This window comes from Lutra lutra, chromosome 9, assembly GCF_902655055.1.
Source record: "Lutra lutra chromosome 9, mLutLut1.2, whole genome shotgun sequence".
NCBI classification, from domain to species: domain Eukaryota; kingdom Metazoa; phylum Chordata; class Mammalia; order Carnivora; family Mustelidae; genus Lutra; species Lutra lutra.
Window position 1 is genome coordinate 123,500,140 of NC_062286.1, and position 24,143 is coordinate 123,524,282.

Sequence of the window (24,143 nt, forward strand, 5' to 3'; positions counted from 1 at the left end):
CTTTCTTTCCAGAAAGAGGAAATGATACGCGGCTACGTCGCAGGCCACAGCCCGCAAGCTCCCACTAGTCTCTCCCCCTTCTCAGCTGGGGAACCTGCCCCCGCTAACCTGTCCCCAGGGCAAGGCCTAGTTGGGTTCCTTTACGTCCAAGGAAGCCTTTAGAGTCAGGCGCGCAGGCCCTCAAGGTAGGAGACCTGACTCTCCGCCATTGGTACAGATTCTGGGTGACCTGGGGCAGGTCACTGCTCCCCTCTGGGCTTCATGACGCCCTTCCATTGAACAGGAGCAAGAATACAGTCCTGGGCTTCCCCCTTTCCGCGTTTGGTGGTAGCGAGGCGGGGCGTGGAGAGGGGGCAAGACCATGGGGTAGACTGGCCGTGTCCCATCGCCTTCGATTTCCCGCTGCTCGGAGGAGGGGCCCGCACAGCCCTAGGGCGCCGGGAACCTTGGGCGAGCTCGGTCGCTGGGCACAGGAGCCGGGTGAGCGTGCCCACCCACTTCCCGCGAGCTCGGGCCCCGCCCACGGGGAGGAGCCGAGGGGCGGTGCGGAGGCTGGCGGCCGGGCTCAGCCAGCTTCTGTCGCCGCACGGGCAGCTGCGGCTCGGGGACAGACTGACAGAGCTAGGGCCGGAGCCGCTCGGGGCCGGGCTAGGGAAAGCGGGTGAGTTCCTCCGCGGCGCCGCCCCTCCCTGGCTGGACCCGGCGGGGATGAGGATCGCGGCGGGGAGGTGGTCCCAGCCGCCGAAGGTCTGACTGGGGGTGTGTGGGGCGCGTGGGCCAAGGGCCGGCGGCTGGAGGGAATTGGGGGAGGGGGCACTGGAACGGCGGGTGCCGGGAGCGCAGGCCGGGGAGTCGGGCTGGAGTGGGGGCGTTCTCCGGGTCTGGCGCGCAAACAACGAGGCCGGGGTAGGAGGCGCATCGGCAGGCTGTTGGCTGGGGCCGCCGTGGCCCGGTCTTGGGGCAGCCTGTGGGATTTCGGCTGCTTCTCCCCGGGGACGCAATGCCGGGAAGCGGGAGCCACAACCAAACATCAAACAGCCCGGGTACCCAGCCTCAGGGCCCGGCATGGGGGCGCCGCCCCCTCGCGTGGTGGCGCCAGGTCCCCGCAGAGAGCGCTCCTGCCCGGGCGGGAAAGGTCCCCAGGGCAGGCGTCCCCGCGCGCGGACCCACCCCACCGCCAGTTCCAGCTAACAGCGCCCGCTGGACCTGGGAGACCCCGCGCGCTTCTTCCCGGCGAGAGGTGCACCAGGCCTCTCCAAAGGGCAGCGGTGCGCGGGCTGCTGGGTCCCCCGCGCCAGGAGCGCGCCTCTCCTCCCGAGTCCCGCGCCCCGACTCCTGCCAGAGGAGCGCCCCCGAGCGCCGGGGATGGGCAGAACCCGTGCAGCGCGCCCTGGGGAGGTCGCGCAGAGGGGTCTCCCCAAGGTCATACGGAGCGCCCAGGCTGAGCTTGCCAGACCGCCCCGAGTGGAGAGCAGGGAGGGGAAGGCGCCCGCTACCCGCCTCCTTCCCTGATGCAGACTCCCTTCCCTCCCTCCTCCTCCTCCCGCAGTCCGGACCCGGCTTCGCGGGAGCTGCCGCTGATGCAGCTCCCAGCCCCGAGCGGATGATTGAGCCTAGGCGAGCTTTGAATCCGGTGCTCCCGGGAGGGCCGCGCGCAAAGCCTGGGACCCGGTGCTCGGGGCACCTCGGGAGCGGGGAGAGAGGTGGCTGCATAAGCGCTTCTCAGAACCGAAAGCCGAGCTGCTTGCGCGCCCATGTGATTGGATTCCACATAATGGGCCCCTGTTCTCGCTGTCAGAAGCGCCCACCAGCTCCCCGCGGCCCCGGGCACCAGGTGCCGCCTCTGAATCGCCCTCTGTGGAGGACCCAGGGCCCTGAGGTACCAGGCGCCCTTTCCTGCAGGGCTCTTTCGGGAAGGGGCCTGTCGTTAGCCGCCTGAACCCGCGTGGTACTTTTCTGTGTGCCCTGCCATTTCCTGCGGCGGGAGAGACACAGGGGGAAAACCCTCCATCTGGGAGGTCTTCCCCTAGGCTGGTGATAAAGCCTCTTAGTTCAGCCAGTGACAAGCCCTTCACTGGAGGGGAAGGCACTTGGCCTCTGGGAACCTCAGCGGCCTCTAGGAAATGGGGCTAATAATCAGGCGGTGGGCAGGGGTGGTGAGGGGCCCCATATGAAGTGCTGGCGCAGGGGGCAGGAGGATGGCTCCTAGGTAGATATTGGTGCCTTTCATAATGGTTTTAGTAGGGGCATGTCCCTTCCTTTGGGTAGGAGCAGAAGCCGAGTCTTGGTGGCTGGTTCTGCAGGGGCGGGGGAAGTTTCCATGTCTTCCCTCAGCCCTGGTCATAAAGCTCCAGCCTTCGGGCAGCTTGTGGGCCCTGGTGAGTCCTTTCAGCTCCTGGCCTGCTCACAGGGCAGTCCCACACACATCCTGCCCCAGCCCCACCCCTTCTCTCCCACCTGCCACCAGGCTGTTGGAGGCAAGATGTCACTCAGGCCACTCTGGACATTCAACTTTGCGTCTTCCCGTCCGTTGGCGTCTACACCACTGCAGTGTCCCTTGCCCTGAAACCTTTCTGACCCCTCTCCTGGCCCAGCTTCTGGAGAGCCTCCTCCAGAAAGACGAGCCGCTCCTTCCTCGCCTCTCTCAGTCCCCTTGCACTGGCACGTTCACCTGCGTGTTCTCTGGGTAGTGTGTGTCGGGGCTCCTTGCATCCCGGTGCTCTCTGGACCTCCCCTGCACACACGGAAGGACATGCGGGCAAGGCCGATGTCTGGTACTTGGTGCTAGAGTGAAGGTTAAATTCTGATCCAGCTGCTAAGTCTGTTTGTGAGCCTGAGGGACATGGGGGGAAGAGGATGCTGACACAGGAAGGTGGGATTTCTCCTGAGGCAAGAAACTTGCTGCAGGGTCCCTTTGGACACTTTGGAAACTAGGGCCTCAGGTTCTTCTCAAAACCAATTCCAACCCCAGAGTGACCTTTCTAAGGCCAGCAGAGGTAGCAGCTACAGCCTGGTTTTGCACATAACCGAAGGCATGTTCCTGTATTCATGCGCTGGGCTTGGATCCTTAGGAACCCCACCCAACCTTGCCCCCTCCCCCCAAGTAGCTGCCCCAGCCTGAACCCTGCCTGCACCCAGGACTTGAACTATTTGGTGTGTAGTGGGTCCCACAGGGTATTTTTCCAGAAGAGACCAGGACAGCCCTCTTCCCCTGAGCACATGTTAGAGACCTGCCTCCTACAGAAAACTACAAAGTTGGAAGAGCGAGGACACCAGACAGGTCTAGTTCAAATGATAGCTCTGTGATGCTAGGTAAATTATTTATTCTCTCTGAGTCCTGCTTTTTCTCATCTGTAAAATGGGAGCAATACTAATTTCGGCTTCATGGGGTTGTGAGACTTTTGTGTGACTGTAACGCAGAGAAGGTGCTTACTACAGCGTCCGGCGTGGGCGGGAATGCAGGAAATGATAATCGTCACCAGCACCACTATTTCCTCCTTTGCGCGGGGCTGTCCAAGGTCCCCCCACCTCTAGTCTGGGGGAATCAGATCTCTTCTGCCTCTCCCTCTCAGGACTGGATGGAGCCTCTCAGCCCAGGAGGCCTGATTCCTGGGAACTGGAGTCCAGCATGGGCCTCTCCCCAGGAAGTCTGGGAGTTAGCCTCTTTCATCAGGCAGTCTTTTTTCAGGATTCGTGGATTCATTCAATAGATGTTTACCCAACTCTAGACCGTGTGCTTAGGACACGATTTCATGATGAATCAAGCAGCTCTCAGGGCTCCCCTCTGTGAGGGAGAGGCCGGCCTGGAAACTGAGAGCGAGGACCGTGTGGGAAAATAGCCTCACGGATGAGAAGAGGAGTGGAGAGCAAGAGCGGCGGATGGACAGGTAGCCGGGGCAGGCAAACCCAAGCTTCCCTCCTGCATTGCCACCTTGCTGCTGAGGCGTGATGGGTAGATGCTCAGCTCAGGGCCTTTTAGATATTAATCAGAGTTTTGCACATGTTAGCTGCTATTATTACTAGTCTATGATGACCAATAGCAGGTGGGCAAACTTTGCTGGGGGAGCACAGTTGAAGCTTTTGAGACAATTTTCCAGGTGGCGGGCACTAGAGGGGCATGCAGGCTGAGCAGAGAGACCAGCTTGCACAAATGCACAGGGGCTCAAAAGTGCATGGTGTCTCTGAGAGCAGTGGGCAGGAGTGGCAGCTGGAGTGCCGTCACCATAGGGCGCGATGGAGGCAGGGGCGGCAGGCGAGGCCAGGGAGGTGGGCAGAGGCCATCCTGCCAAGGGGTCCCAAATGATTAAACGCTCACTGATCCGAAGCAGGCAACCTGCGGCCCGTGGAGGGTTGTCTGACTGCACGCCCGGGGAAGTCTAGGATTAACTTCTGCATGGGAGGGAGGGCTGGCCTGGGCTCCTCTGCTGATATGGTAACTGGCCCTTCTTCCTCCTACCGGGAAGGTGGGAGATCCCCTTGTTCCTCCCCAGATAACTTTTACTACTTGTGCACCCGTTTCTCTCTTCCTGGGACTCAGTTTCTTATCTGAAGGAAGGGGATGTGGGTGGAGGATGTGTCGTGATTTGACTCCTTATTGATTATAATACTGAACCAAGTGCTTTCCTGGATGCTGGTCACTGTCCAAGGTCTTTGCTTGCATTGCCATGGAATCCTCATAGTGACTTACTAAAGTGGATGCATTTATCCCTGTTGCACAGAAGGGGACACCGAGACACCGAGCCTGAGGCGATTTGCTAAAGGGCGTGCAGCTCATGAGTGGCAGGAATTCATGTGTGGGGGTCTCCAAAGCTGCTGTGTGCTGTCTGGTACCACTTTCCTCATGTTTCTTTTAACTATCTAAAGCTGACCACGGGACGTCTGGCTTCTTTCGCTGCATACTGTCGGATGCCAGACAGTAGGGACTTGGAGATGGGTCACGGTGGGGTGTGCTCTAGGTACCTGTACAGGGCCCCATTCTCTCACTGCTCTGATTTTTGGGGAGGCTCTGTGTGAAGGCACTTGGCAAAGGGGAGGAGGTGTTCCTGCGTGTCTCAGAGCGTGTTCCTCGGCCCCCAGGACTCCCCAGTGTGCAACTTGATTGATGTGGCAGGTGGTGGTTGAGTTCCACCGTGACCCCCAGGAAGGAATGAGCCTTTTGGGATGGCTGGTCAGAGCATCACATGATCGTACCTGTTTTTAGAAAGAAAAGGCTCGAATTTCCTTTTCTGTAGGAGGCAGATTTTGGGTTCAAGCCTCAGTTCTGCCTTCCACTGGCTTTGGGTCCTCAGGCAATTCATTTCTTCACTTTCTTGAGCCTCAATTTCTTCATCTGCAAACAGAGATCATATATACCTCAAATATATACACCATCCAGCGTTGTCATAAGGATTTGTAACCATACAAACACTTATCTGGCTCCCTTGTCATAGATGACATTGGTGTAATATCCACAACACTGACCTCCATGGTACTTACCGTAATTGTGATGACCTGATTATTTTAGTCTATCTCATCCACTAGAGCAGTGGTTCTGACCTGGGAGCAGTTTGGTCCCCAGGAGTCCTTTGGGAATGTCTGGAGACATTTTTGGTCGCCACACCTGGGGAGGTGCTGAGGGGGAGACTGCTGTTGGCATCTAGTGAGTACAGACCTGGCAAGGATGCCGCTCAATTTCTTATATTGCACTGGATGGCCCCTCGCCACAAAGAACTACATGATCCCAAATGTCAGTAGTGCCAAGGCTGAGAAAATTTGCCCAGGACTATGAGCCCCATAAGGTCAGTGACTGTGTCTAATTCATTCAGCTCTGTGTCCCCAGTTGCCCAGCATGAAGCCAGGCACACGGGAGACAATTGATATGCATTAAAGGGATGAATGAGGACTTGGAAGGCCTCCTATCCCCTGGAGTCCCAGAGGTTTGGCTTGTAGGACATTTTGAATGGGCAGAAGAGATTCAGATGAACCTGAATGATAAATGGCCAATTGGTCATTCAGGCCAAAGAAATCCCGACCAAGCTATTTTCCTTCCCAGGCAGGTGCTGGGGGGCCCCAAGGATCATTGCTGCAGTCGCCAGTACATTCTGGTCATGTGGATAGAGGACCCACCTTTATCTGGACACGCAGGCTGGGGCCGGGGAACATAGGTGCTGACAAGGAACGCCCTGTCAGCTAGGCCCTTGGGATTTGCCAAGCTGGGGCACAGCTGCTGTTGCCTTCCTGTTTTTCCCTTTCTGGTGGAATGAAGGAAACCCACTGAATGGCTGTTTTCCCACTGACATTTACAGCAATGTGATCGGCCTTGGATTAATGAGGTCAAGCTCCAGTGTGAAATCTGCCCGATAACTTGAAGCCTGGCCAACAGGAAGATGTGACTTGTTTTCTTTGGGCCATTTGATGTCTTTGGATGTCTTTGGCCAGGGAAGCAGGGGGTCACAACTCTGTACAAAAGAAGGGAATGTTTTATGCCCCAGAATCATAGAGGCTGGAGTTGTTGTCTCTTTTTCACTTTGCTGGGAAGCTTTATTTTAACGGGGACTCAGAAATAAGTACCTTGATTAGGCAAAGGTTCATTGTAGGCCCCAGCTGGCTGCTGAGCATGGATCTGGGCTAGGAAAGCCTGTTTTTCTGGGGCTCTCTGGGAGTTTGAAGGAAAAGACCAGCCCCAAAGAGTGCTTGGACAGGCTAGAGGAGCACATTAGTTAGAACTTACGCGGATAGGGGAAGGGCTCTTGGACACACACCTCATGCTTGCTCATGAATCATCTTGGGGTTTCTGTAAAATGAGGAATCTTCTTCAGTAAGTTTGTGTCTTGTGAGTCTGTATTTCTAACAGGTTCCCAAGGGGGAGCCATTCTGCCGGCTTGGAAACTGCACTTTGAGTATCAAGGGTCTGGGGAACACCACGTCTACAGGTGAGGGGTCCTTGGTATAAGCCACACGAACACAAAAGGCCCAGCCATCAGCTCTGCCAGCAGGCTTCCTTTCTGTGTGCCCAGGTCTGGGACTCAACATGGAAGTGAGGCTGCTTGTTCCCAAGGGCAGGAACAGGTGTGCAGGACGGCTAGTGCTCCCAGCACTGAGTGTCCAGGGACACGCTGTTCCTCAGTCACCAGATCACCTGGGGCTTGTTAAACATACAGATTCCCGGACCCTCGCCCAACCCCACTGTGACAGAACAGGCCAGGCCCTGGGAATCTGTATTTTTTTTTTAATTTATTTTTATTTTATTTATTTTTTTTTAATTTTTTAATTTTTTTCAGCATAACAGTATTCATTATTTTTGCACCACACCCAGTGCTCCATGCAATCCGTGCCCTCTACAATACCCACCACCTGGTGCCCCCAACCTCCCACCCCCCACCCCTTCAAAATTCTCAGATCGTTTTTCAGAGTCCATAGTCTCTCATGGTTCACCTCCCCTTCCAATTTCCCTCAACTCCCTTCTCCTCTCCATCTCCCCTTGTCCTCCATGCTATTTGTTATGATCCACAAATAAGTGAAACCATATGATAATTGACTCTCTCTGCTTGACTTATTTCACTCAGCATAATCTCTTCCAGTCCCGTCCATGTTGCTACAAAACTTGGGGATTCATCCTTTCTTTCTTTTTTTTTTTTTTTTACAGCTTTATAAACATATATTTTTATCCCCAGGGGTACAGGTCTGCGAATCGCCAGGTTTACACTCTTCACAACACTCACCATAGCACATACCCTCCCCGATATCCATAACCCCACCCCCTCTCCCAACCCCCTCCCCCCATCAACCCTCAGTTTGTTTTGTGAGATTAAGAGTCACTTATGGTTTGTCTCCCTCCCAATCCCATCTTGTTTCATTTACTCTTCTCCTACCCCCTGGGAATCTGTATTTTTAAAAAGTGGGCCAGGTGCTTCTGATTCACAGCCAGGCTGGTGGAGGGGAAGCCGGCAGGAAGCAGTGGCGGTGGCTCGTGCAAGTGCATTGCTCAGCAGGCTCGGCATGGAAGGTTGTAGAGCTGTGCACTGCTTTGTGGCACCCGGCGGAGGGAGGGACCGAAACCTAGCCTGCTCCACTTGCCAAGCTCTGCATCCTGCCTGGTTGCATCTGTCTGGAAGGAAAGGCACCTTTTTCTTAATAGTAATAATAATCATCAACATTTGGTACTGATTATGAGCCAAGTACTGTTTATTGAACCCTTTTAGTCTTCCTGGCAAATCCAAGAGGTGGATTTACGGCTACTCTGATTTTACCATTAAGAAAAGTGAGGCACAGAGAGGTTCAGTGACTTGCCCCAGGCCACATAGCCAATTAAGCACAGGAGTCAGAATTTGAATACAGGACATCTGGCTTCAATGTCCTTGCACTTAAATCATTACGCTCTCTGGCTTTCCTTTGGGCAAAAACGCTGTTGTGTTTTGCGGGGCTGTCCCGTCTCTGGGGGAATGCCTTTTCTGATTTCTTCCCCAGATGGGGGAAAGGCTCTCAGTGACCTTGGCTGCTCCTGGAGTCAGACCTGGGTTTGGTCCCCACCTCTACCTCTACCACTTGCTGTAATCTTGAGCAAGTTACTTGTTCACCTTGCTGAGCCTCAATCTCCTACGTGTGGAGTAAGAATAACCATAGCACGAGATGATGTGGTGAACCATCTAGCTCCACACACAGGATACACTCGATAATATCAGTGATACTTATTACATTAGTATCAGTAAAGGCTGCCCTGGGGGAGCACAGATGGCTTCAGAGCAGAGGGGATAGGTGTGCAGAGCCCCATGTCGTTTATGTCCCTGGAGGCTGAGCTGGGTTTGCTTTGCTCGCCCAGGTCACTTACTTATGTGTATGACTTACCTAGGCATCCCTCACCTTTGTTTCTTGGCCCTGGTTGGAGGCCCCATGTTCATGCCAGCGCGGTGAGTTCTCAGAATTTCTTGGCTTCCAGACTGACTCAGAGTGTCAGTCAGAACTGGCGTCATTTCCTCTCCTCCCAGAACAAGTAAAAGGCATGCAGGCTCACACTTCTTTTCTTCAGGGCTCTTGGCCCTTCACGGTGACTGGTCCAGTGTCCAGGCTCCTTTCTGGAACTCTGTAGACATCACTGGCTCCCCTGTGAGGTGGACAGTGAGCCAATGTTGCTTTATAGAGATTGTCTACTGCCTTATAAAGAAATAGGGAAGATTTCCCCACAAATTTCGTTAGTATTCTTTTTTCACACATCAAGCCAAGCTTTTGTTTTCTTATTGCTGTATTTTATGCTTTTTAATTATAAAAAAGAATACAAAATCATTATCAGCCTCCAAATAGTCCAGAAGTGTGGAAAACGGAAAGGAAAATGTCCCCAGCCGTCATCCCCAGCTCCTCATTTCTTCTATCCAGAAGGAATCCTTGGATTTTTAAAAAAATCTTTCCATAAATTTCTTATATACATACAAACCCATATTCATTTCTGTGTCTATCCTTTTTTCTCTTTAACACTCTTGTGAACCTTCCTTTCTCCGCTGATTTAATTGAAGCCCTCATGAATACATAGTGATACAGAGCTCAGTCTTCAGGGTATTGTGGCAATAAACACGTGTCATAATGGATTTTCTAGTTCCTCATGACAATTAAGATGGTTTCCAGTTTTTCCTACTACAGCTATGGTGCTGCAGTATCCCTCTGGCCCGGAGTATCTCTTTGTCCACTGGCACGGGGTTATCCCTGTGGAAATTTCCCTGTGTTTTTTTTTTTTTTTTTTTTTTTAAGATTTTATTTATTTATTTGACGGAGATCGCAAGTAGGCAGAGAGACAGGCAGAGAGAGGAGGGGAAGCAGGCTCCCTGCAGAACAGAGATCCTGATGTAGGGCTCGATCCCAGGACTCTGGGATCATGACCTGAGCCGAAGGCAGAGGCTTTAACCCACTGAGCCACCCAGGCGCCCCTTCCCTGTGTTTAAACTGCGATGGGCATCATCAGATTGTCCTCCCAAGAGTCCAGGCCACTTTCTCTTCCCTCAACAGTGTGTGCGAATGCCTTTTTCCCCACCCGCTTCTCCAACACCACTTGGTAAGCCACTTTGATTTTTTCCCGGTCTAATAGGAATAAATTGGAAAGAATGTTTCTGAGTCAGGTCCCACATTAATTCAGATTTTATAACCTTTTAGACGGTGCCTACATAAGGTTGGTTAAATATTCAAGAACTACATTTTACCTGGCCTTATGCTTGGAATTAGAGATATAAAATTAAATGAAGCCAGTTTCTGCCCTCAAGTTGATCCCTGTCTCCTGGAGGAAGCAGACACATGGCAAAATCAAAACAAAACAAAACAGTGTGGTTCAGTTGTGCCAGAGGAGTGCAGAAGCTAAGCTAACTCTTGCCCGATGAACTCTATCTTCATGAATATCACAAATGAATTTGTAAAATACAGTATATGTTACATCCTGGGGGGAGAGGGAGTACTTGAAATCCTCAAAAGAAAATGACTTTGGTTTGAAGTAGAAAAATCCTGCAGCTTACCCCTAGTGGGGAGAACAGAAGAGGCGGGCAGTTCGGAAGAGGGGGCGGATAGGTGATTTTCGGAGAGTCCCTTTGGTGGTTTCTGGCTTTACTAATGGAACCCCATCAGTTCAAGGAAGGTGGCACAGAAACCCAGGTGAGTTTGTAGCGGTCTTTATCCATTATCCACCCCAGGCAGATGGGCACGTCAGTCCAGAAACAGTGAGGGTAAAGGAGCAGAAAGCTGGATTTGCACACCCACAATGCTGGGGTTCACAGAGGCGGGCATTGCGTGGCAGGAATAGGTGGTCCCTGCAAGGGTTACGAGGAGGCGAGCTCCAGACGGTGCCTGCTGTAGGGCGGACGCATGGAATGGGTGCTCAGTGAATGAGAGGACATCAACGATATCTGTCTCGTAAAGGGGCCTCCTACTCAAAGAGAACCAATGAGAAAGGGGTACGATCACTTAATCTACCAGCCTGTGGGGAGCCACACCTTAGCCGTACGTTTTCTTTGAGCCACTGTCCCGATATCTCTTCATTCTCTTGGGATGGCTTAAGAACAATAAACACAGGGAGCAGTTGACCAGATCTGAAACTGCACCTTGGGATGAACATAGACATCACTTGACAACAGATCACCTAAATGGGGGCACACAGAGCCCGTCGGGTAGCATGCAGAGTTGAAAAGAGAGAGACCGTGAAGCGCAGGGACAATTCTATGCTGCCATTCCCCCCCCCACCATGGAAGTCAAGGCAGGGGCATGGGAGGTGTGCCCTGGGTCAGGCTCTCTGTATGCCCCCACATCCTCCATCAGCCAGATCTGTTCTGTCTGGTTTGTTCTCCAGCATTGTTTCCAAGCTGGCATCACTCCTTATGACCCAAGGATGGAATAATCTCGGTGAATTTTCAGTCTCTTGGTCTCCTGCCCTTCTGTCCACCGTCTCCCACAGAATACCTACTATGTGCTGGGGTGGCCATGCGGCGGGATGTAAAGGTGGGATGATGTCCATCCCTTGCCTTTTGAGAGTATCTGGTCCTAGGGAGGAGGCGGATCTGAAACTAACACTCACTGCAAAGTCTAGAGTGCCATAGGAGAGATGTGGGCACGTGCCTTGGAACCAGAGAGGAGGAGAAAGAAACCCGTTTGGCACAGGGCAGGTAAAGAACAATCTGGAGGGAAGAAAAGGAACATTATGACAATATTGTGTAAATGAGATAAGGCAAGCGTTGAGTACCTGTGCCTGGAAAGCTCTTAAGGGGTGATATCATCATCCCAGATGATGATACTCAGAGAATGAGGAATTTGCCTGGTAAAGGGAAAGAAGGGTATTGCCATCCCATGGAACAGAATGAATGAAGGGGGAGACTGTATTGTCATGAAAATTGTGTGGGCTTCGTAGCAGAGAAATCTAAGTTTGTGTCTCCCAATCCAGGTTTCTAATTGTGACTTTGGGCATGTCAAGCTGAGCCTTTATGTCCTAATCTACCGATTGGGGATAATCCAATCTGTTTTTAAAGGCTGATTGTGGGGATTAAAGTTAATTTGTGTGTGGTAGCTGGCACATAGCAGAGACTCAGCATATGGGGGCTACCATGGCGGAGGTGTGAAACCAGCAGTCTGGTTCAGCATAGCTGGAAAAAGGAGGATTAACGGGTTGGGGATGGGGAGGGCGGTTGCAATGGCCAGAGAGAAAGCTGAAACGTCAAGGCCAGATACTGGATGGGCTGGACTGTGAGGCTGAGGAATTTAGACCTGACTGTGGACACAATGGGGAGACATTTGAGGCTTCCTTATGAGGGAACTCCTGCAGGATCAGACCTAGTTTCGGAACAGATACTCTGCTAGCAGGGTGTATGGTGGGTTGGAAGGTGAAGAATGGAAGTGAGGGAACCACTTGGGGAAATGCTGCATTCCACGGTCCTGTCTTGGCCACCCATAGCTCCCGTGAGCCCAGAAGAAGTTCTAGTAAGTCCTACAGTCAGGTACTTTCTGGAGAGGCAGATTAGGGCAGTGAGTAAGAGAATGGGCTTTGGTGTCAAGGTCAATGTGGATGTTGCTTACTGGCTGTGTAAACTTGGCAATTACTTAACCCCACCGAGCACCCTTCTGTAAAATGACGGTTAACAGTACCTTCTTCATGGGCTTGTTGTGATGATGAATGAGATGGTGTAGATACAGCTCACAACTTAGCTTTAGAAATCCAGCAGGTGCTCAACAAAAGTTGGTAAATAAAGTTTTTAAAATTACATGTTTGACCGTGAAACCCTTTTCCCACATAACACCAATTAACCATCCCTGGAGTTACTGGTGTTCTGGAGAAAACATCTTGCTTTAGACTTTTCTGGAGAAATAGCAGCCCTTTTTGCTCCAAAAAATAGTGAGGAGCATCACCAAGTTCTAACACAGTGGTTCTTGGATGTACATTAGACCCAACTGGGGAGCTTTGAAAACTGTCAATGCCTTTCTAGACCCGGAACCAACCAAACTAGAGGTGGGACTCATGCATCAGTATTTTTCCTAATTTTAATGATTTATTAAGGTAAAACCAATATAGGAAAGCACATAAGCCTTAAGCGAATGAATCTTTCGCAAACTGAACATGCCCAGGTAGCCCATATCCAGCTCAAAAAACAATATTACTAGTATTCCTGTCACCCCTTTTTTGTCCCTTTCCAGAAGCTCCTCCACCCCCAAACCACAGTCCTGATGAATTTTAGATGCATTTTGCCTGCTGTTGGATTTCACACACGTGGAATCATAGAGTGTGCTTTGTTGTGTGTGTTTGGCTGATTTTGGTTAACGTTGTGAGCGCCCTCCCTACTGATGAGTGAGTAATCGTGAATTGCTCATTGTCTCTGCCGTACAACGTTCCCTTGTGTGGCTGTACCACAGTTCTTTTCCCAGACTGTTGTTGGTGGGCATTTTGGATCGTTTACACACCTCAGTGCAATTACAAACAGTGCTGTTAACATTCTTTTTTTTTTTTTAAGATTTTATTTATTTATTTGACAGAGAGAGAGAGAGAGATCACAAGTAGGCAGAGAGGCAGGCAGAGAAAGGAGGAAGCAGGCTCCCTGCGGAGCAGAGAGCCCAACATGGGGCTCAATCCCAGGACCCTGGGACCATGACCTGAGCTGAAGGCAGAGGTTTTAACCCACTGAGCCACCCAGGTGCCCCACTGTTAACATTCTTATAAATGCCTTTTGGTGAATGTATACAGACATTTCTGTTGCGTATATTTCTAGGAATGAAATCGCTAGATTAAAGCTGCCGAAAAGTTTTTAAAAGTGGTTGTACCAGTTTATATTCCCAGCATATAAGAATGCTTGCCAATTGTTATTTCCTGTCTTAAAAGGTTTTTTTGGCCCTTCTGGTGGAAATATAGTAGTCTTAGTCTATGATCTTAATCCACATTCCTAGTGTCTCCAGGTGATTCCAATGCGTAGCCAAGTTTGTGAACCTCTTTCCTTTTTTTGTTTTCCAAGATTTTATTTTTTTGAGAGAGAGAGTACGAGCCGGGGGAGAGGGAGAAAGAGAAGCAGACTCCCAGCTGAGCAAGGAGCCTGATTTGAGGCTGGATCCCAGAACCCTGGGATCACAACCTGAGCTGAAGGCAGACGCCCAACAGACCGAGCCACCCAGGCATCCCCGCGAACTGCTTTCCTAACAGGATTTGAAAAGGCAAAACAGCGTTTAGTGGAAGTGGATAAAGAAGGGTTACAGTGGCCCATGCCTCCCCATCAACTCCCTCCGATGTCTGTACCCAGAGTTTTGTGTCGACCCGATCTGTGTCATCAGCCAGTGGAGGATGCTTTTGCTGTGGAAGGAGCGTGCAGAGACGCACCAGACCTGGCAGCCTGCCCTTCATTCCTGTGTGCCTGATATGGGCCATGTGGTGCCATCAGGGATGATCTGGAAATGGGAAAGAGGCCATGGAGGGACTTCACTCTCTTCTTCCAATTTAAGACCTGAAAGAGAGGGGGAGGCCTCAAGGAGGGGCTAGTGGTCTACACAGGTGTCAGATGAAAGATCTGGTCTTTGGGACGGGAGTTTAAGATTTTGTGTTGTGTTTTTCTCCTCAAAGCTTGCCCGATACCTGGAAGGTATGCTTGGAAGGTACTCAAAATACTGTCACTGGAGTCAAGACGAGAGAGAACTACATGACTTTCCCAGGGGGAAAGCACAACTCGAGTGGATGCAGAGAAAAGTGTTGGTGGGGATTTAGCAGATCTGATAGTTTTGGTTCTTTCCTTCATCATGTCTGCACTGTGGCCTGTGGATACTTTCTATTTGCGCATTTATTTTCCCTTACGCCCTCGAGCAAAGTTACAATAGCTGCTTTAAATCCTTATCTGTTAACTCCAACATCTGGGGGCGTCTTGGGGTAGATCTCTGTTGATTGCCTCTCATCTTGAGTTCAGATCACCTTTTCCTGCTTGTTTTTGACTTTTTTTCCTAGTGATTCTGGATTACATTCTGAACATTGTGAGTAAGACTCGAAAAGACCGTCGATTTTATTCTGTTCCTCAGAACAGTCATGATTTCCTTTGTTTTATCAGGCAGTTAACGTGACCAAACTCAGGCTCAAAATTCAATCTCCCCCGTGTGGGCAACAGCTCAGAATCTTTGTTCAGTTCCTTTGGACTGAGTTGAGCTGCTGGGAACCTGTCCCATAAATGCACCATTCAGGGAAATTTGGGTGGAATTTATACTCAGAGTTTGGGGCTCCTGCTGTGTGGCTATTTTCTGAGCCACCTCTCCTCACTTGCTGGGTGTAGTTACCGAATTCTGCCCTCTAATTGCTCAGACAGGAAGAGCGAAGCTGTAGCCACCATGCCCATTAACTGGGGCCTGTCCTTGGGGAAAAGCCCATAAAAATATGGAAGTCACCCTTTCTTTCTTTCAAGTGTTGACTCCCCTCTCTTTTCCATATGTTTGTAATTGAACAAACCTAGTGCCTTCTAATAGGTTGTGTGTGTGTGTTTGTGCGTGTGGATGTGTGGGTGTGTTTTATAATAGTTATATGTGAGAGGGTAGGTCCAATAAGAACCTCTCTCCCATTACAAAGCAGAAACTTTCTTCTTTTTTTTTTTTAAAGATTTTATTTACTAATTTGATAGAGATCACAAGTAGGCAGAGAGGCAGGAAGCGAGAGAGAGGAGGAAGCAGGCTCCCTGCCGAGCGGAGAGTCCGATGCGGGGCTCAATCCCAGGACCCTGGGACCATGACCTGAGCTGAAGGCAGAGGCTTTAACCCACTGAGCCACCCAGGCGCCCTAAAAGCAGAAACTTTCTAATCAATGGTTCATTAAGGGACCCACAGAGCTCTGTTATTTTTCTGCCTAACACAGAGTAGATGGCAATAAATATTTATTTGTTTATTGAATAAATGCATGAGGCTTTAAATTAAAAAACAAAATGGAAGTGAATTGGAGAGAAAATTGCCAGAAAAAAAAAAATCCCGAGACCAGCTACCCCTGGATGGCCCCAGGTTTCACATAGGCAGGGTGTTCAGTAATTTGCTGGAAACGATGTTGAGTGGAGGATGGCAGCAGTATTAGGGCCCCGGCTCGCTGAAGATAGACCACAGTGGCTCACAAAGTGAACCTGAGTGTTTAACACAAGGAGACAAGGTCAGCGGTGACAGTAACATCACTTTCATGAGGTTGAGTCCCTGGCTTATGGAGAACTTAAACAGTGTTGAGCGGGAAGACAGCTGGTCAGAGGGGAGGCAGAGGTAAGCCTGGAGTTCTGTGCCCTCCCGAGGAGCTGAGGGGAATGAATCAAAGTGAAGGAACTCTGGCTGGAGATCAAAGAGCAGAGGAAGCGATGTCGAGCCTGTCCCCACTGCAGCTGGCTCCTCTCCGCATGGTGACCTGAGAGGTCACGGACCCAGTATGGAGAGACTTCAAAGACTGCATAATGCACGGAAACGTCTTTTACCAAAACGCACAGTGTCTGGAGACTTCCTGACTTATTCTACTGAATTTCATCTCTGAGGGAGAGTAGAGGAGAGAGGACAGTTGCTGGGATGAGTTTGGCTCAGGAGCCGCTGGGTGAAGTAAAAATGAGAAAAATGCGAAAAAATAGAAGAATGCCTACCCAGAAAGGGAACCTTGAGTCCACAGGGGTTTGGAAGGCAGGTTTTATGAAATTTAAGGGTGAGATTACAGTTGACCCTTGAACAACACGGGTTTGAACGGCATGGGTCTGTGTAACTATGGATTTTTTTTTCCATATGGTACAGCCCTATAAATGTATTTTCTCTTATGACTTTCTTACTAACATGTTTTCTCCAGCTTACTTTATTGCGAGGATACAGGATATAATATAACATCCAGAAAATGTGTTTATATTATGTTATATTAGCAGTAATGCTTCTGGTCAGCAGTGGGCAATTACTAGTTAAGTTTTTGGAGAGTCAGAAGGCGTACATGGATTTTTGACAGTGTGGGGGTTGGCACCCTTACCCCCTGCCTTGCTCAAGGGCCAACTGTACATATATTTCCTGTCCCAGCTTCCAAAAGTAACGACAGCTCCAACAGTCAGGGAACTTATGGCTTTAATCAGTTATCCTCATTCTGCATAGATTTTGTTTTTCCACCTTCGTGGGTTCCTCTTCTTGCTACCAGTCAAGCTTCCGTGGGCCATCTTCCCTGTCTGACATTTTTTTCTCTTCTTTGCCAGTAGGGAAGATATTAAAATACTAAACCATCATGGCACAGTCATAGTCTAATCAGAAGAGAGGCTAACTTCAACAACCAGACTACAGCCAGCTCCTTACCTCTGTATCGCTGTTTTCTGCTCTTTGAAATGGGGACAATACCTCCATTGAAGAGTTGGCACAATGGTCCAGGAGCTGCTTTAGGGAAAGATCAGGACATGTGGGAGGTGTGCTGTGGACAGAAGCTGCCCTTGGCTCCTGGGTGGCTCAGTGGGTTAAAGCCTCTGCCTTCCGCTCAGGTCATGATCTCAGGGTCCTGGAATCGAGCCCCGCGTTGGGCTCTCTGCTCAGTGGGGAGCCTGCTTCCCTTCCTCTCTCTCTGCCTGCCTCTCTGCCTACTTGTGATCTCTGTCTGTCAAATAAATAAATAAAATCTTTAAAAGAAAAAAAAGAAGAAGCTGCCCTTGGTACCCTGCACTCTTTCTCTGGGTTAATTTCATCTATACATTGTATAGCTTTTCTGATTCTACCCCTTAGTTTCATTAAGTCTGTATTTTTTTCCTAAAGATTTTATTTATTTATTTTAGAGATAGAGATGGAGAGAAAGAATGGGAGCAGGGGGAGGAGCAGAGGGAGAGGCACAAACAGACACAGAGCAGAGTCAGATGTAGGGTTCTATCCCACAACCCCGAAATCATGACTGGAGCCAAAACCAAGATTAGGATGCCTAACCGACTGAGCCACCCAGGTGCCTCACGTTAGATCTGTTTTACTGTATACTGACTTCAGTAAGTGAAGTCTTGCATTCCGTGAGGAAGATCTTTTAAAGCAGTTCTTTTAGGGTTTTCGCTAGTGTGTGTAGACTTTGGAATTGAGCAGACCTTGGTTCACATCCCAGCTCCAATGCTTACTGGCTGTGTGGCTCAATGGGTCTGCTCTTCACTCCTCATTCTTTCTTCCTCCAGTGTGGGACATTCTCCTTCAAGTCCCGCACACTGCTTTTTACTGGCCTTGCTTCCTTGGAATATTCTCTAAACTCTCTAAACCTCAATGAGCAAACAATATGAAAAACTCTTTAAAATTCCCATCCCTGCTACTTCCAATTGGCCAACAACACCCCTGGCCCAAGAGGAAGAGAGAGCTTGCTAGTATTGGAAGTGGAGAGAGGGATCTTGTTAGGAAGCAGACCATGGTCCCCTTCCTCCTTTATGTTGGCAGTGGTGTGGGCCCCACAATGCTTGGAACAGACGAGAAAGTGATCCCTGGCTGGTAGGAGTACCTTTGTCCCTCCCCCTTCTAGAATGGACCCCATCCAGTTACCAGGAGAATGTGTATCTCCCCCTCTCCAGGGACAGTTAGCTGCGGGAGCTGCCATCCTTTGTTTAAGGGATTCAGTAATGGAATACAGTTCTTCCTTCTACCCCCTTGAAGTTATTAGAGAATAGAGGGAGTTATTAGAGAAATTCCTACTGGAACCTAAGATAGTCCTGATTCTCATCTACCATGGAGGGCAAGGTGATTTTGTACTGTTGTTTGGATGATATATTGGAACCTTGGGGGCCTTTCCAAACTGATAACTGTCTAGATGTTTGTGTTTAAGACGAGAGGATTTTGAACACTGGGACAAAGGCAAGGATTGAAATCCAAGGTTAGGCAAGCATGATGTAGAGCAGAGTGCCATGCTCAGTATGTATACAAACCCCTCTCCATTGCTCTCTCCAGGGCAGACATTGCTAATCGACCACACTGCTCATTCCTCCTGTCGTCACACACACACACACACACACACACACACACACATGGTCCCACCTCACAGTGCTCCCCTCACAGTGCTCCAGGTAGCCATCACCAACCCAAGAGTTTGGTGCCACAGAGGAAAGCTTGCTTCAAGATGTCACGCCCAAGAGAGAGGCAGAGGACACAGGGGCCACTCTGGGCTTAGCCAGTGTGAATGGCCATCCCCTGTTTGATAAATGCGTAACCCAGGAGGGCATTTCGTGGCCACAGGTGGCCTCTTTTAGAAAATGATACTTCCAGCTGCAAAGGGAGTTTTTTCTCTCCCTGCAGAGAGAGGGGGTGGACCACACTCCCTCAAGCCTGGAGAAACAGTATGTGTAATTTGACTCTTGTTTCCCTGTGCTTAGCTGTTACATAAGCGTCTTTAGAAGGCTGGCTGTTGGGTGTAGCACCGTGACTGACTAATGTTCGTAGACCTCATGTCAGCTCTGTGTGTGCCCTATCCTTGGCACCTTCCCTCCGGCCCCTGCAGCCTCCCCCACACTTGACATTCTTATCGACAAGCGTGTGGGCCTCTCTGTGGGTTCAGGTTCACGGAGAGAAGCTCAGCATGAAAGACTGGTGTGTTCATGGGTTTTCCTTCACCTGCTTGAGCTATGGTTTCCTTTGAAGTTTTCTTGGAGCTGAGCCCGAGAAAGATGTCTCACCATCACAGGCAAGAATGAATCCAAAGCATCATCAACCACTATCTACTTGGAATGGCCCTTACAGGCTAGCTTGCCAGGTGGTTACCAAGTCCTAGGCTGCAAATATGCATGACGGGGTTCTTGTTCCTAATACAGGTGATCTGTCTACCAAGCCAGGACTGGTCTCACTGGGCCAGTCCCACCCACCAGCCCTCACGAGTGGCCTTGGAGTTCCTGGTGGTGGGAACGCCAACATGGTGCCATGGCTGGGCTTTGCACAGTTGTCAGTGTTAGACAGTTTTTTCTCTTGCCGGGCTGATCCCACTTCTTTGTTTGCTTGTCCACGTCCCAGCCCTGCCCTCTAGAGACTTGTGAAATAGCTCATGGCTTTTGTGAAGGCCTGGTCCTATATGGCCAATATGGCACAGCCAGTTCAGTCAGAGGTCCACGGGCTCTGATTATCCCCAATGCTGGACATGATTCTTTTCCCAAGAAAGTTCAAGTCATACTAATTACTTAATCCCTCCTTGTTCTTGCTGAACTTATGGGTTTTGAATCCTAACACCCTCCCCTGTCCAGATCCCCCTCAAAGTCTTGCCAGACTGGGTCATAGTAAATGGGCTTTGAGAGACAGGGATAATTCGGGGGCCAAGTCCACAGCCACCACTCAGAGGTCTGAATGAAGGAGCACAGATGGGAGGGGGAGACTTGAGGAGCAGGCCCTTGGGGACCTGAGTCCCACAACAGATTTGAAACCAGAATGCCTGTGGAGGGTGACTGTGCTTGGAGCCTAGAAGGTACATCCCAACAGGGCTAGGATAGTGAGTCTATAATATCCCTTGCGGATAGGCTTGAGGGTGACAAGGCTAATTTCTAACTCAGATATCTGGAGCACCAAAGGCCCCAGAAGTCTCTCTGCTCATGAGTAAAACATTTTTGTACTCGGGCAGGGGGTTGATGCTGTTCTCCAAAGCAGCGTGTTGTGGGAGGGTGGGGGCGTACATCCTTGAGGAGAGAAAGTGGGTCCCAAGCGAACTCCAAGGAGGAGGGAAAGCCAGTGCTGTTTGTTTTGTTTTCGTCTTGTCCTCGTGCTCAGCGGCACAGGAAGCACGAGGAGAAAGCACTCGCGGTCTTCCTCTAGGGCTGCCAGTATTGTGTGGAAAAGAATAGCTGAAGAACAAGAAAAAAAAATCTTAACATTTTCTTTTGACGGTGTGAACTTGGAGACACTGTCTGACTCATGTTTTAAAGACTCTTCAACTTTTTTTTTTTAAAGATTTTATTTATTTATTTGTCAGAGAGAGAGAGAGGGAGAGAGAGCGAGCACAGGCAGACAGAGTGGCAGGCAGAGGCAGAGGGAGAGGCAGGCTCCCTGATGAGCAAGGAGCCCGATGTGGGACTCGATCCCAGGACGCCAGGATCATGACCTGAGCCGAAGGCAGCTGCTCAACCAACTGAGCCACCCAGGCGTCCCAAGACTCTTCAATTTGAATTCACCTTCCTCCGTGTTGTTTTTCTCAAGGCACTTGGCTCGAGTCCAAAGATGTGTCAAGCAGCGGCTCCCTGGGATTGAGGAGTCTCAAGGTCCTCGGCCCCCTTCTCCCCTCTCAGGGGGCAGGGCTGCTGACAGAACCCAGCTTTGGCCTTCCCACTCTTCCTCAAGGCTGGCCTTCAGCTGGGGCGGGGAGGAAATGGCGGTCTCTGGAACTGTGCCCCAGAAAGAGGCCACTCATCCTGCTTCAGACAACAGTTCCTTCTGGGGCTCCCATTCCTGCATCCCAAAAAGCAGCACTACTGTCTGTTAGGGTCCTTTGAGCTACAGGTAACCAAATTCAATTCAACTGGCTTCAATAATAGACATGATTTTTGTTGGTTTGGATCACAGAAGTCCAGAAGTCCCTAAGTGAAAGGACCCCGTTTTCCCCTCCTCTGACTCCCAGTTACTGGCTTCACCCCAGGGTTGGCTTCCACCTGCCACTGGGGTTCATGCTTCCACTTCAGGGGCAATGGGAAAACGGAGCTATTGACTGGGACCAGTTTAGGTCATGTGCCTCCCGCCAGCCAATCAGCAGGGCTGGGCTGAAGCCTTTGCTGACAGGTTCTGACCAATTAAGGGCCCAGAACAGAGTAACGCTAGGGGAGCTACAAAGACCACCAACAACCTGTGTCTCGCGATGGACTCATGCCTTTCTTCTCTTTCCTGGTTTCCCAGAGGCATACCATTGCCCAACAACACTCCTGTAATGCTCTTCTTTTCATTTTCGAGGAGCAGGGGGTTGGATAGAATGTTCTCCTCAGTCCCTCCTCCAGCCCCAGCACACCTCCTCACCCTTTCCCCTCGAGCGAGGCTCAGCTTTCTGGAGAGTGGCCCCTGCTTCCCTAGATGTGCACTGACTCGGGTTCTCCCTGAGCAGACAGCAAGGGTTAACGGATGCCCCAAGAGGAATCAAGCCCAGACCTGGTCAGACAGGAACAAGAGGCTGAATCAAGGCTCACCCCAAATGCCTGTCCTGCCCCACTGAGGTCAAGTGGCTTGGCCTCAGACCTCTTGCTGCCCACAGCCAGGCTAGTTTGTTCCATCTGCCTGACCTCATACAGCCACTTGTGGGAAAATTAAGTACGCTGCCCTATTTCCCATTGCTTCTGATTTCTCTTCTTGTATCACACACATTTCCTGGATAATTTCACCCCAAACCTGTCCTCTGCAGACCATGTCCACACCTGCCTTGTCAGCCTGGCTTCTCTACTGACACATGGCCCCACATGCCCAGTTCTCTGCAGGATGGTCTGTGCGGATGTTCCCACAAAACACCAGGCTCCATATCTCTCCATGGAGCTGGTCTTCTTCCAAATGAGGTCCTCGCTGGGGATCCACGGTCAGTGATAATGATGTTGATAACCTCTCCCAGGTGCTGATGGTTGGGGCTGTGTCTCTAACGCCATCCAGGGTTTCCTCTGCAAGTGTGGACAGGTGCTCCCAGGTCTCAGAGGGGGCCAGGCCACGGCCCCTGGGAGCCAGGACTTCTGTGGGCTGCCCCAGCATCCAGGCAGGTGCCCTGGCTTGGTGGCCGCCCAGCAGCTGTGTTAGCAGCACGATGGCAATTCTTTAATTAGACCAAGCAGGGTTTTCTCGGACGGGGGTGGGAGGAGGTGTGTGGGTCTATTGGGGGAAACTAGGTCACCTGAAAACCAGCAGTCAAGAGGGAGCTGTCCTGGAGCCCCAGCTCTAGGGAACCCAGAGGGGTGAGGCAGGAGGGACTGGCAGGGAGAGCAAAGTCAGAGGAAAATGTGCTCTGGCCCCTTTTATTGGCCCTTGGGAGGCATTGTCCTCACCTTGCTCTGGGGGGGTTGGGCAACTGCCCTTAATTCCTTCCTCCCAAGCAACGTGCCTTAGTCACGGAGGGCACTGCAGCGAGTGCCTTCTGTCTGCCTGGGGCCTGCTGCCATGGGCCCCGAGGACGGAGTACTGCCCTGGGAATCCGACCCATGGGTTGAGTTGCTGCTCAGTCTCTATCTCCTCAGAGCATGTTCCCCACTTCCTCATTCCTCTGTTCTGTCATCCAGCCAATGATCAGGGATTGTGCCTGTCTTCTGTCCTGCTGTACCCCTAGCCCTTGGCACAGTCCTGGCCTGTACTAGATGCCCAACAGATATTTGTCAGAGGAAACCATGACTTCATACAAACGGTTCCCTTCTGAAATTGTCATTGAGAATCAGTAGCCAGGTGGATTTCCCAAATGCCAATCACTTCCGTCTTTTGCCAACATTAAATCCCATCATTATTTCATTTTTTTTTTGGCTACCAGCTTGCTAGTTTTCCACTGAAGTAGATTTATTCAAAAGGGAAATTTTATACCGCTGCCATAAGTCAACAGTAACTGTGACAACAAATCCACAGAAAATAACAATGTTTTTGGGTTTCTATCCCAGACACCTTGCTTGCCCAAGGCTATGAGCCCGAGGCCCGCCTTCTCTTTGTTTATGAGGGAGAGTGACATGGTTATAACGATGGATGTTTAAAACTCTATTAGTCCCCAAATGACACTTTATTCTGGGGAAAATCCAATAGATTAAAAAAGAAGTGAAAACGTAACTTGCTTTCTGTGAGTCCATGGTATGTGAAATCTTGTTGCATACTTTTGAAAATTCCCTTGGAGGGAATTCTCTTTCCACACTTGGCTGAGATGATGGCTGGAGAGTCCTTAGAAAAGGATTAAGGGCTTTAATTAACAGGGTAAATGATTGGTATTCTGCTTCTTATCTTTAGTCTTGGCAGGATTTTGGTGCCTCCCACCTGGTAGGCAGGTCAGTAAACACTCAACAGTGCAAAAAGGAGTAACGGTGTAGAGAATGTTAGGGCCCAGAGTGATCTTACGGAATTCTCAGGCCGATCTGGCAAAAGTGGAAACGGGGTTCTCTGGGGGCGCGATGGAGAATCTGCCACCTCCTGAGACCACAAGCACCTTGCTGACTTGCTTGCTGGACTGCTCTGGTGGCTAGGTGTCTGTCTTTCAGGTACACAGCCCTGCTACCCTGTACCTGGGTCCTATTCTTCAATGGGGAGATGCATAGACTCTCTTCTCTTTGCAGACTGCTGTCTCATTC

General features: G+C 50.6%; 1 protein-coding gene across 2 annotated transcripts in view; it reads left to right on the forward strand.

The window, feature by feature from the left end:
* The first annotated feature begins 554 nt into the window (after positions 1-554).
* The window catches only part of PPP1R16B (protein phosphatase 1 regulatory subunit 16B), a 93,509-nt gene continuing 69,920 nt past the window's right edge, over positions 555-24,143 (forward strand). For both annotated transcript variants that reach the window (XM_047744767.1, XM_047744768.1), the window contains exon 1: positions 555-661. The gene's annotated coding sequence lies outside the window, so the exon portion shown is untranslated. The remainder of the gene's footprint in view (positions 662-24,143) is intronic.